The sequence below is a fragment of the Pinus tabuliformis genome, chromosome 4_2 (assembly GCF_031772625.1).
Source record: "Pinus tabuliformis cultivar Carrire ecotype Pingquan chromosome 4_2, CPIR1, whole genome shotgun sequence".
In the NCBI taxonomy this organism is placed as follows: domain Eukaryota; kingdom Viridiplantae; phylum Streptophyta; class Pinopsida; order Pinales; family Pinaceae; genus Pinus; species Pinus tabuliformis.
The window spans coordinates 121601178-121613252 of NC_142304.1; the positions used below are offsets into that span (position 1 = coordinate 121601178).

At 38.8% G+C, this 12075-nt stretch overlaps 1 protein-coding gene across 3 annotated transcripts in view; it reads right to left on the reverse strand.

Annotated features, from left to right (window-relative positions):
- Positions 1-12075, reverse strand: part of LOC149168547 (uncharacterized) — a 560609-nt gene that overhangs the window by 435532 nt on the left and 113002 nt on the right. The gene's annotated exons all lie outside the window — the stretch shown is intronic.

Genomic DNA, 12075 nt, shown 5'->3' on the forward strand with positions numbered 1-12075 from the left:
AAAAGCACCTGTATAAAATAGAAACCATATAATTGCTTGATAAGGTTCAAAGGTCACCAGAGTCTTCCTTGTAGATGTGTATAGCTCCCTACATACCTCAGCTGCATGTAGGGATTTGGAAAATTGGGCCCTTTATTATCTAGTTGACAAGATAAAAGTTTATTTGACACATTCCAATCCTTCATATAGGCAGTTAGTTGACAAAATAAGCCAGTACATGTTTACTTTTACTGAACATAGAAGCCAAAATGCTAATAATGACAACAAAAGACTTGGCATACAGAAGAAACCATGTAGCTTTCTAACACCCATATTATATTATGGTTGCACACGTGACTTTAATCACGTGATTCATATGTTTTGCAGGTTGGTATGACGATTCAAGCCTACCAAATATTGGAATGTTGGTAGAAGCTGCTTTAATTGTGCAGAATGCTCTTCATGGAATAATTTTATGATGGTCACCTAGTCATGTTTAAGTCACTTGTTTCATTTTGTGTTGGATGTTTAGTTCATGTCTTAGTTGTGACTGTCCTCAAGCATAGAGGTGTAGTTTCCTAGTGTTTTCTTAGTTCATCCATGCTCCATAACATGTCCATAATTACACCTAGGTGATTTGTTTGTCATAGCATATCTTCACCTTTTGCCTAGGTGGAATCCATTTCACCCTTACATTTTCAGCAGAATTCATCATTTTTACCTTGGTAGTTTGTGTATCACATCACATCACTAGCTTTTATCTATAGAAAAAATTTTCATTTCACTAACATTTGACTTCATTCCATCTCCTAGGAGGTGCATGACATCATTTTCTCATAATTCCCTGAGTTGTATTCTATATCAACCCCTAATTTTTCATATTTCCACTTTTTCCATCATGAACATGCCTAACTAGCTTAGGATATTTTAATGAAATCCTAAGACCTTAGGTTGAGTCCCTAAGCATTATTGTTGATTTATCATTAGGTAACACAACTTTATGTCAATGTGGAACACAACTTATGCTATCACTCCCCCTTTGGCACCCCTGTTGAGGCAACCTGCAAAAAATTCAATTCACTTTGTCATTTTAGGGTTGTTCACACATGTCAATTTATCCACATCGTATCCTTATCCTTCGTCACAAATTTCGAGAAGGTTGTTGACAATTGATTTGACTAAAGGGTTAGATATCCATGCATCCTAGGGTTTTAACCTTCCACGTCATTTATTTGCGTGAGTATACACTCCCCCCTAGGTCACTAGATAGAGCACCACTCTAGAAGGTTCCATGTGTGACCTTGTTCACACCTTCCACACATGTGAAGTGACTTATAACTGATTTGACCACTTTTAAGGTCCATTTCCATGAGTTTTGAGGACATAAAGTGGACCCATTACACAAATTTCTAGGATGCCCTTCCTATCAATGGCTTCTTCATGGATTGACATGCCAAAGATCTCCCAAAGATGGACACATTTCAAGGGACACTTACTGTCTCTCTTCAAACCCACATTCATGCAAGGAATATTTTATTATGGTAGAGTTTTTAATGGGGATTGTTACTACAAAGCCTAGCACCCTAGTGCAAAGCCTTACTAGGCAACCTAGATTGAGCACAACAATAGGAGACTTACCATTGTCACTTAAACAACTACTCCCTTCATTTTTGTGCTTTGATACAATCTCCACAAGGGAGGCTTCCCTAGTAGACCTTAGGGATCAAGTAACCCATATAGATTTAGGATAAATGCCCCAAAAGGTATCTACAACAAGACTCAACCAAGAACAAGTATGCAATGATTAAGGTTTTGGGTGATTAAAATATAACTTCAAGCGAGTGAGTTCAAAGGTCCTTATGGCTAAATCTAGAGGGATTAGTGTTGAAGTTGTAACTAGGTTCGATCTTCATAATGCATAATTTGTCATTGATGTACTTATTTAAGCATGTTATTCATGCTAAGAGTCAAAAAGAATTTGTTTTTGTCATGTCCCATTTAGACAATGAAAAAGAAAAGAAAATTTAAATTTTTCAAAGTATAATTGTGTCCACAAGTTGACCAAGTCGGCTTGACCCCTTTTTGGCACCCATTCGGCCTCATTGATGACTATAAAGAAGGCATCCCTCCTTCATGAGCACTCAACATACATGTCAGTTGTCTCTACAATCTATGAAGTATACAAGGAAGAAGGCTAAAGAACAGAAGGATAAGATGAGATCTATATACCCTTGCTCAAGCTAGAAGAGAAGGCCAAATAACAGCCTGGATCCTTGTGACATCTTTCTGTGGTACCCGAGCTCATTGTGGCAACATATTTCTATGATCTGAAGTTTACTATGGCAACATATTTTTGTGATATTAGAGCTTACCGTGGCAACATTCTATTGTGGTACAAAGTTCTCATACTCAATTTGTGGCATTTTCAAGCTTGTTTGCTTAGCATATTGACTATTTTCCTTTGTTAGCCTGCAATATAAGTCTATTGTTATATCATTGATCATATCAGATTTTCACTATCATATTAAGTCCTACATATTCTATATGCTTCATGAGGCACTAGTCTCTTTATTCATTGCTTGAGTTGTTGTGTGAAGGGATACCACCTATGGCATTTTGTAGAAGTTGGCCTAAAGCAAGAGGAATATGTTCATGTGACAGTGGGTGTATTCTTGATAGTGCTTACTGCATAGTAGTCTTGGTTGAATCTTACCAACCTTGCTAGTTTGAGAAGTAACATGTCCACAATGTTAGTTTTTGTAGCATCGGAAGTTTTCTAGCCATGAAATTTGGTGGAGAGGCTAGAATACATGAGATCTCCAAGACCCAGAAACCATTTCTAGAAATTCCACCTAGAAGTGACTTAACTAGATTATTAACCAATTTTTTAATGCTTCCTAAGTCTAAACTTAGGAAAATTGGTTACTTAATCAAAATATTAATTAAGTCAAGGTGAGAATCATATAAAAACTCACATAGATCGGTTCCAAGATGATCCTAGCCATGGATTAAGTTTTAATCTTGGTCGTTGGAGCTCCAACAGTGGATTATAAGAAGAAGTCGATGGGCACTTGGAGAAGACACTTCTGTAGTTCGATTTCCTTGGCAAATTGATTTCCAGAGAGCAGCAGCAGTTGTCGGAGAGCCAGAGATCGAAGCAGGGTCAATGAGGGGCAGAGACAGTGATTCGAAAGAAGTTTTCCAGATCCAGAAGGGTAGCAGCAAGGAGGTCGAGTTATTCCCAGTGAGGCAGCGCAGAGGACTGCGTAGTTGCTTCAGAAGCAACTCGATTTTGCTGGAGAGAAATTCGTTCTTAGTTCTAGAGGTCGGGCAGAGGGTCCAAAGTGCCGGAGAGACAATCTCCTCAGCAAAGGCAGGAAGAACAACTTCATCAGAGGCAGATTCGAGCAACGCGTGTGGGAGACAGCGTAGAAGGGCTCACGTTGGGGTTTGGATGGCCAGTTTTCTTAAAGGAAGTTGTGCCAGGATTGCTTGCAGAAGAAGGGTAATTCCCTTAGATAATTTTGGCCAAATATTCTTGTTGTTTGGATTGCCAGTTGGGCATCCATAGATTGTACTCAGATTTCATTGTTGCATAATAAAATAAAACCCTCATTTGTTGCACCGGTTTTCCCGCATTGGGATTTTCCGGGGACTTTTTTCCAAAAACAACGGTGTTAATTTTTATGTGTGTGTGCTAGTATTTTCTCAGTTCCAACATTATGTATTTTTCGCAGTTTTATTTGTGAAGGTTGCAATGTGTTTATTTCGATATTGTCGCAGCAATAAACTGAATAATTAATTTATCAGTTAGAGGAAATAATACAGTTGCTGCAATAGGATTCCAGTTTGTGGAATTTTCACATGGTATCAGAGCATAAGTGATCAGCCAGAAGCTCAGAAGCGAAGGAAAGAATTTTGCTACTCAGAAGGAGTAGCCGGACGAAATTCTTGGGACAGTGCAATTCATTGCCAACCAAACCGAGTTGCTTGGGGAAGTTCGACTTTTCAATGCAGGAGGTGGAAAAAGTTCGAATCTCCCAGATCAGTGATTCCAGCAGGCAAAGGGAGCTGCAGCAACTCAGTTTTTCGCTAAGCAGATTCTTGGTTGGACGCCAAGGGTTTTGCTGCAGGTTGCAGAGGCAGAATCCATGTCGAGTGGAAGAGACAATCACACATAGCAGAGGGAAAATTTTCCTTAGGGAACTTCGAGTCTCAGAAGTTTGATTTTTCCTTGCAAATTGGCAATAGTTGTGAGCAGATCTTCTCACTCCAGAAGGAAGTGCGAGTAGCGGAGCGACAACCAAGCAGAAGGAAAGAGGGGATTTTCGACAGTTTCAGAGATGGTCACTGCAAAGCTCAGAGATCAAGATAGGTTGCCTGGATCATCCAACTATGTCATCTGGAAGGCTAGGCTGTCCTTCCTTCTAGATGAATATGTCTTGAAAGCCTACATTGATAATGTAGTGGCAGTTCCCAAGGATGCAGAATAGAAGAAAGAATACAAGAAGGAAATGGCGAGGGCAAAGCGGTTGATCTTGGATGGAGTCCGGGATCATATTGTCTCACATATAGCAGCCAAGAGAATGGCTAAAGAAATGTGGAATGCTCTCTCCAAAAATTACCAGACCACTTCCGAGCAGCGGAAGATGATCCTAAAGGAGAAGTTAAGATGCATTAGAATGCAGAAGTGGGAAGGCATAGATCCCTTTCTCACCAAGATTCAGGAGCTCTGAGACCAGTTGCCAATTGTAGGGGCAGCGCCTCAACCTTCAAAGTTAGTATGATTGGCACTCAACAGTGTCTCAGAGGATTGGCAGGTCTTCGTCCAGAGTATATTGGGCAGAGACACGCTACTAGGATGGGACAGAATGTGGGTCGATCTGCAGCAGGAGGAGAGGAGCTCTGTTAAAGAGCTCCATCAATGGCAACAACAGCAGCGAAATGAAGGTGGTGACGGAGGAGGAGAATGTGGCCCTCATATCAAAAGGTCCCAGTCAGGGGCAAGGGGAGAAGAGAAAGAAGAGGAAGGACCTGGCAAAGGTCAAGTGCTTCAGATGTGATGAGCTCAGTCACTACAGCAAGCAGTGTCCTCTCAGGAAGAAGGACAAGTCGGAGAAGCAGGACCAGCAGGCAGCGTTAACCAAGATCGACAAGTTGACCTCCGGGTTGGAGGAAGACTTCAAGATGTTCGCAGATATACCTCTAGGAGTGAGGTGGGGAGATTTCGTATTGTAGTCCTGGAGAACTACAGAAATTGGGCAGGGTCCTTGAGGAGTCAACCTCATGGCTCAATACCTTACTACAGGGGCCCACAGTATTCAGTAGTAGGATGAATGAGTGGCAATTGATGCAGTCAGTACCAGAGTGACAGTTTCGTACTAGTGGCAGTCAGATACTAAGGAGCGCAGTGCAGTGTTAACAGCAGAGTAGGTGCCTCAGTGCAGAGTTGGCAGCGATGCAGATTCTTCAGTGACAGTGTTGATGGCAATAGCAGTCAGAGAATCGGGAGACAGATGCATCATACTGAACACAGTTGATTCAGTATTTTGAGTTCTTTTCAGTTGCCAATGTTGCAGTTGTAGCAGCAATAGATGAGAGGGAGTTGCAGTGTAGATGCAATGTTGGCAGCAGTATGGCAGTGTCAGCAGCAGCACAGATGCAACATCAGAGTTGCGTAGTAGTTGGTGGGCAGCAGTAGCCAAACATCAGCAGTGTAACAAAGATGATATAGAGATAGAGTGTTGTGGTAGGGTGTGCAGCACTAGAACACATTCCTCGCCAAGAGGGAGTGTTACTTTTTGTAGCATCGAATGTGTTCTAGCCACGAAATTTGGTGGAGAAGCTAGAATACATGAGATCTCCAAGATCCACAAATCGTTTCTACAAATTCCACCTAGAAGTGACTTAATTAGATTATTAACCAATTTTTTAATGTTTCCTAAGTCTAAACGTAGGTGTTGACCACTAGAGTGGCACCTGATGATTATATGAAAGACTCCATGCCCAAGGATGATTCAGAGGACACTTGTACCATCAGATATCATCAGTATACAGAGCTTTTTAACTCTACTTCTATTTTCTCATCATCTTTCTTGTACCCAGATTCCACACCCTGCGGGGAATTGTAATAAGTGATAGTAGTAATGATGAGTTTTCAGTTTGTAACAGGCCTAGGATGTTGGGACTTGATCAGCAAATTAGTACACTTTCGAGTGTTTTTTTATCTGGTTAATTATCCCTTCTTTTTTAGAGGCCAATAATTTTATGGGTTTTATAACTCACTTTTTAACCCCAAAGTCGGGGTGACGGTTTGAAGGTTGAGCCCCTAACACATATTAGTGTGTAGAGTCGATGTATATTACCATACTACATCACACAAAATTTCGTGGAATTTGGTTAAGTCTAGTTAATCAGTTTTTAATTTTTTTTATTTCCCGAAAGTCAAAAATTGCAAATAAAATTGTATTTAAATTGTAATAAGTGTAGTCTAGATCAGTCGTATGGGGTGTGAGTAATAAAAATTACACCTCTCACCCTCAATTTTCTACTATGACACACTTTGGAGGGCTAATATGTGTTTTGGACCCTCAAAACCCACATTTCATAAGTTTAGTGGAAATTGTAGCATTTAATTAGGCTAGAATTAAATAAAATAGAGATAAATAAATTATTCCATGTGACAGAATGACGTAGAAATGACTTGGAAATTATCTTAAGTCAATGAGTTGAGTCAACGGACATGTGGAAGATGACTGAGCACACTACATCATAAATACACCATTATTTGGCAAAATCGAATTTCCCAAAGATAAAGCAGTAGTTGCACATGTGGAAAATCGAATTTATTAGAGGAACTCATGTACTAAAGGAATATTCTACGAAATATTTAGATTGAGGATTTTGTGGGGCCTTCTCTCACTGTTAGCTCGAGTTGCTTCTACACTTAGCACTTCACATGGAGGATTACGAGTTTCACTTAGAGGAAATCACGCAGTTCCTAGGGATCTGCGCAGAGCATCTTTGGGATCATCATCTGAAGTGGCAACACTTGGTTCGAGTTTGATTTGGTTTGACTAGAGTTATCTCATTGCTTTGGTTCACTCATGGATATGTTTACTATGCCATATAGAGAATTCGATTTTCCTTGGGTGCCACATGAAGAATTCGATTTGCCTTGGTGTCTCTATCATCTCCACTTGGAACTCGACTTGCTCTTTCTTGGGATTTGCTCCAAGTTCAGTTCTCACATGCATTCTTCCTTGGGATTTGCTCCCAACTCTCTATATAATGAGGCCATGGGCTCTCATATTGTATCATGTAATACAAGTTATTGTGCTTTGGAAGACTCTGCGGGATTGTATTCAGTACGTGCAATATAATACAACAGTCTTTGGGGTAAAGCGTGATGTTGTTCTTCTCCTTGCATATGTGGTAAATTCTTAACTTGTTGTTATGCTTCTATTTATTTCCTCATGTCATTGTTTCTTTCATGCTTGTTTCAAGTTATGCTAATATGCATCTATCTCATATCAACATAAGAATTAATTATTTCCTTTAGGAAAAGAAATATTCTAGTGGATAATAGATGTATCTCTACGAATTCTTTCCACTGCACTTATTTAATTTCATGTCTATTTAACGATTTGTAGTGAAGTCTTGTAGAGGAATCATTATTTGGTCAAGTTTTTCAAGTGTGAGGGTAAATTCTCGGAGGAATCAACCCATCCTTGAAAAATATTCAAGGAGAAACCGCATGTGTTGAACTCCAAAGTCTCATCTATATCTTATTTTTGTCTTGTGGGGATTCTTTCAAGTTTCTTAAAGCTCTTATTTCTTGCATCAAAAAATCAAACTTAAAATAATTTTATTGTTCATGTATTGCACTTCATTTATCAATATTTGGCTATTTCAAAGAGCCAAGTCATGGCTAGTCAAAGAGGAGAGTTTGTTCATACTCTTTGGCCTAGCCTCTTGTAGATTATTTTTGTAACATATTTTGTAGTTTTCCTAAGTTAATATTTGTTGTGTTGTTGTAGCCATTTCTAACCTGTTCTTTGCAGCTACTTGCGGGATTCATCATCAAAAAACTACTTACAAGTTTGCATGCAAGACCTTGGGGCTTGAATTTAGCGACTACTTCCACCTTTAGGCCGAGTTCTTCTTGGACAAAGTCGTGTTCTTCTTGAGGGAGGCCGAGTTCTTTTGGCCATCTCTTTCTCTCTCTTGGTCGTGGCCATAGAGGAGGCTTATCCTCTCTTCTCCTTCTTCAAAATCTGAATTTTGTTGAGCCTATTTGGGCCTCAAATTGCAGAAATTTTCAGCTTGGAAAGGTCTATGGTTTGAAGCCAAATTGTTAAGACTTTCCTTGGATTTTAGAGAAGACTTCATTGTCTTTTCCTTCTTGTAACAACTAATAAAAAAAATTATTTTGGGAGCGTGGGTTTTACCCATTGGTATCTTTATCTCTCCACCTTTAGGAGAGGGTCAGTGGTTTGATTTTGTTGGTTTATTCCATTTTGCATGCATATCATCTAATTGAGAAATTAACACAACATGCATCACACTCATTTTGCATGCACTTTAATTTAATTTACTACATGTTTTAAATCAAAAACAAGTTCAAATTTTTTGCATGCAAACATTTTTTACTTGATCTTATTTGGCTTGAACATAGTTCCAAGTTCACTTATGCTTCACCATTAAACACATCTTACATGCATCAAGTATTTGGACAAATTTTCTCCATAAAGTAGCATTTTATTTCATGTCAAGCAAGTACATTTCAAGTTGATCTTAATTTTCATGTGTTTGGTTAATTTACTTAATGCCCCAAGCATCACTAAAACTTACCTCTAACTTAAGTTGGGTGAATAGACTTTTAGGGACCCTCTACTTCTATTGACTCATCATTGTGACTTTTCCTTAGCACTCATTAATAAAATAAACCAAAAACAACATTCCATTACATTTGCTTTGTTTGCAAACTTCTTAAATTTTTGCTATCTTGATAGTTTAAAGTTTCACATGCAAATCTCATTTCAAGAAGCACTTTGGATGCAAGCATTGTAATCTCTTAATTTTGCAACAAGTTTAATTTTCTTATACTCGGAAATTGGCTTACCTTTTGGTTTTATTGCAAAATGTCATGAATGGTTGATTTCACTTTCAAGTACTATTATTTTGGGTTGCAAACTTAATTTCATGTTGTCATCTTGGTCTAACATTTGAGTTATTTTTGTCATCTCATTCTCACAAGTAGATTTCTAATTGTATCATTTTGAGCAAGATAGTTTCCATGCTTTGATTTGTAGACTTATTCATCTTAAAAGCATTTATAATATCTTGTGCTAACAATTTATTGTTTCACTTTTCAGGATTACTTTGGCTTTCCATTTGAAAGCATTTCACTTCATTTTAAGAAAATACAATTTCATTTCTTAAAAAGAAATACTTTGAAGGCACTGGTTGTTTATGTATTTCATGTTTATCTTATGTATTGATGGTTATTGCTCATATCAGTTTTTGCTTATAAATCTTAAAGAAGTAATCTATTTAACTCTAACAACTCTCCTAGAAACTCATATCACTTTTAACTTAACTTTTCATTAGGGACCACCCCCCTTAGCTAACCTAGGAGATAGCTCAAACAGAGAGAGTCGGGATTAGTGTGACAACCCCTTCTCTGAGTTCTATTCCACCAACCACACCTTGTGGGGTTGACGGCATTTCTTGCTAACCTGTAGGTAGGTGCAATGTTGCAGTTATCATTATCGGGATATTATCGGCAAGGGAAAAAATCGGGAAAAAATCAGGAAAAATCTTTAAAATCGGGAAAAAATCGTAAAATACAAAAATATTCATTTTTTTCAATTCTTTTAATATTTAAAGCCTCTACAACATAAAATAAATACGTTGACACATAAATATGATAAAAGAACTAATATTAAGATGTGTAATATCATTTCTAGTGCTACATCACACATAACAGTGAATCATATCCTGAATAGTAAGTCCTGACTCCTGAGTCCCAACTCAGCCTCAAAATATCAACAAAAAATATAATAATGCATCTCATATCATGAGTCATAATGTCATATACAATGAAATGAACCAAATAACTAAAGTCTAATAATATTGATTTCCTCTGCCCCTCTTGCGAGAAAATGCAATAGCTTTCCCTTTCCCTCTAAAAATGTAGATGCGATGGAGTTGGCAGTGGACTCTGCTGTGCTCTAGAAGCTGAAGAACTAGGAGCTACAGGAGGTAGACCACGTCCTCTACTGGTGACAGGGGTAGCCTGGGTAGGTTGTGTCACCTCCTCCTCCTGTTGCTCCTCCTCCTCATCAAAAAATCAGGAAAAATAAATAAATAAATCTTGAAAAAAAATTCAAGCTTTCGCGATTTTTGCCCAAAAAAAAATTAACGTAAAAATCAGGCGATAATATCGCCAGACTCAAAAAAATCGCGATTTTCCAATATTCTCATGATAATATCGTGATTTTCGCAACACTGGGTAGGTGTAGGCGGCAGCAGCAAAAGTAGGAAAATTGGTTAATTAATCAGTTTTAATTAAGTCAAGGTGAGAATCATCTAGAAACTCACACAGATAGATTCCAAGATGATCCTAGCCATCGATCGTTTTAATCTTGGTCGTTGGAACTCCAATAGTGGATTATAATAGGAATTCGATGGGCACTTGGAGAAGACACTTCTGCAGTTCGATTTCCTTCACAGATCAATTTCCAAAGAGTAGCAGCAGTGGTCGAAGAGCCAAAAATCAAAGCAGGGTCAATGAGGGGCAGAGACAGTGATTTGGAGGAAGTTTTCCGGATCCGGAGAGGCTGCAGCAAGGAGGTCAAGTTATTTCTAGTGCGGCATCGCAGAGGACAGTGCAATTGCTTCAGAAGCAACTCGATTTTGCTGGAGAAAAATTCATTCTCAATTCCAGAGGTCGAGCAGAGAGGGTCCAGAGTGCTAGAGAGACGATTTCCTCAACAGAGGCAGGAAAAACGACTTCATCAGATGCAGATTCGAGCCACACGTGCGGGAGACAACGCAAAGTCAGTGCAGAAGGGCTCACGCTAGGGTTCGGACGGCTAATTTTCTTAAGAGAAGTTGTGCCAGCATTGCTTGCGGAAGAAGGGTAATTCCCTTAGATAATTTTGGGTAGGTATTCTTGTTGTTTGGATTGTCAGTCGGGCATCGATACATTGTACTCAGATTTCACTGCTACATAATAAAATAAAACTCTCATCTGTTGCACCGGTTTTCCCGCATTGGGTTTTTCAGGGAACTTTTGTCCAAAAACAACAATGTTAATTTTTATGTGTGTGTGCTAGTATTTTCCCAATTACAGCACTATTTATTTTTTGCAGTTTTATTTGTGAAGGTTGTGTTGGAAAATGTAACTAGGTTCGGTCTTCATTATTGTACTTGAAGTCAAAATGTAATATATTTGTCAAAAGGAAGTGAAACAAAAATATTATTATTTTATTTGACTTGTTAAAGCATGGGTTTCATGCTTGGGTCAAATGTATAGGTCAAGCCTCCATTGTAGGCTTTAGGTTATTGTCTAAGTCAATGTCTAAAGACTCCTCCATCCATCAAAGTCTCCTTGCTGCCATCATCAAGTCGGCTTCCTGCAAATATTCTCATGTCGGCCTAACTACAGCGACACAACTCTTCATCAACTCATGTCGGCCTATTTTCGTATGGCAAACAACTAGATATACAGGGATGAGGACCTCGCATTAGTAAAACAGATTATCAGATCAGAAATTCAAAGCTTGCATTTTTTCGGCGATCACAAGATTCGGATAAGAATTTCGGAGCACATGTTTCGGTGATACAAGTTCGAATGAGGGCAAACATTTCAGTGATGAAATTTCGAATAAGGGCAGACATTTCGGTGTTATTTCAAGGAGTTCAGATAGGGCATCAAGATGATCTCCATGCTCTCACAGATCGTTGTTAGGTGTTGATTTGGGGTAGCATCAGATGTGCTCTAGCCTCAAATTTTGCAAGGAGGCTTGGGCACAGGTATTCCAAAGAACCCAGAAAGCGTTTTGGGAAATTCCACCCAAAACTGATTTT